Below are 1,988 nucleotides of genomic sequence, written 5' to 3' on the forward strand. Positions count from 1 at the left end.
GTATTGAACCCAGGACCTTCTGCGTGTGAAGCAGACGTGATGACCACTACACTAAGAAACCTTTGAAATCCTGCAAAGTAATGGCAATTAGAGACGAGTTTTGACCGCCGGGGAAAAAAAACAAATTCGTAGCTCTGTTGGTGATGGAAGCTAAAACATCCCGTTATTCGGCAACAAAGGCAAGAACTTTATATATTGCAGGTTAATAGGGGATTTTTTCAACACCAAGAACACATGGGTTTCACTGGGGATTGAACCCAGGACCTTCTGCGTGTAAAGCAGACGTGATTTCCACTACACTATGAAACCTTTGAAAGCCAGCAAAGTAATGGCAATTAGAGACGAGTTTTGACCGCCAGGGAAAAAAAAAACAAATTCGTAGCTCTGTTGGGGATGGAAGCCAAAACATCCCATCATTCGGCAACAAAGCCAAGAACTTTATATACTGCAGGTTGATAGGGGATTATTTCAACACCAAGAACACATGGGTATCACTGGGGATTGAACCCAGGACCTTCTGCATGTAAAGCAGACGTGATTTCCACTACACTATGAATCCTTTGAAAGCCTGCAAAGTAATGGCAATTAGAGACGAGTTTTGACCGCCAGGGAAAAAAAAAACAAATTCGTAGCTCTGTTGTGGATGGAAGCCAAAACATCCCATCATTCGGCAACAAAGCCAAGAACTTCATATATTGTAGTTTAATTGAGTATTATTTCAACACTAAGAACAGATTGGTTTTACTGGGGATTGAACGCAGGACCTTCTGCGTGTTAAGCAGACGTGATGACCACTACTCTATGAAACCTGATGGAAAGTTACTGTGTATTGGCTAGCAGAGCAGAATTGTGACTGACAGGGCCTTTTTATTGCTGAAGGAAAGTATTTTTGGTTAATGAAACATTTACAATTTTTATTCCATATTTTACCAGTTTTATTCCTACAAAGGGATTTTGCTTAAAAGGAAGTTTACATTGAATGTGTAACTTTTTTCCACATAGTTTAGTTGTTTGCTTTTGTATTTAAAGGAACTATATATTTTGAAACAAACAGGATTTTTATAATATGGGATTATGTTTTCTGCTAAAATGGTCAATAAAAAAGAAACCCAAAATCGTAGTTCTCTTGGTGATGGAAGCCAAAATATATTATCAGTTGGCAACAAAACAAAGAATTTCATATGTTACAGGTTGATAGCAAATTACTTCAACAGCGAAAATGGCTTGTTTTTACTGGGGATTGAACCCAGGACCTTCTGCATGTGAAGTAAACGTGATGACGACTCCACTTTGAAACCTGTGAAATCCTGCAAAGTAATGGCATTTAGAGACGAGTTTTGACTGCCAGGGGAAAAAAAAAAATAATATGTAGTTCTGTTTGTGATGGAAGCCAAAAAATCCCGTCATTCGGCAACAAAGCCAAGAACTTCATATATTGTAGCTGGATAGCGTATTATTTCAACACTAAGAACAGATTGGTTTCACTGGGGGATTGAACCCAGGACCTTCTGCATGTTAAGCAGACATGATGGCCACTACACTATGAAACCTGACAAAAAGTTACTGTGTATTGGCTAGCAGAGCAGAATTGTGACTGACGCGGCCTTTTTATTGCTGAAGGAAAGTGTTTTTGGTTAATGAAACATTTACAATTATTATTACATATTTTACCAGTTTTATTCCTACAAAGGGATTTTGCTCAAAAGGAAGTTTACATTGAATGTGTTACTTTTTTCCACATAGTTTAGTTGTTTGCTTTTGTATTTAAAGGAACTATATATTTTGAAACAAATAGGATTTTTATAATATGGGATTATGTTTTCTGCTAAAATGGTCAATAAAAAAGAAACCCAAAATCGTAGTTCTCTTTGTGATGGAAGCCAAAATGTATTGTCATTTGGCAACGAAACCAAGAATATCACATATTACAAGTCGATAGGAAATTACTTCAACACCAAAAACAGATTGGTTTCACTGGGGATTGAACC

The 1,988-nt window shown here is 37.2% G+C and overlaps 1 non-coding gene across 1 annotated transcript; it reads right to left on the reverse strand.

Annotated features, from left to right (window-relative positions):
- Nucleotides 1-236: 236 nt before the first annotated feature.
- On the reverse strand, nucleotides 237-309 carry TRNAV-UAC (transfer RNA valine (anticodon UAC)). The gene has a single exon. It is a non-coding gene; the product is annotated as a tRNA-Val (tRNA).
- Between the last annotated feature and the right edge of the window lie 1,679 nt (nucleotides 310-1,988).

Source organism: Anomaloglossus baeobatrachus, chromosome 2 (assembly GCF_048569485.1).
Source record: "Anomaloglossus baeobatrachus isolate aAnoBae1 chromosome 2, aAnoBae1.hap1, whole genome shotgun sequence".
Classification (NCBI taxonomy): domain Eukaryota; kingdom Metazoa; phylum Chordata; class Amphibia; order Anura; family Aromobatidae; genus Anomaloglossus; species Anomaloglossus baeobatrachus.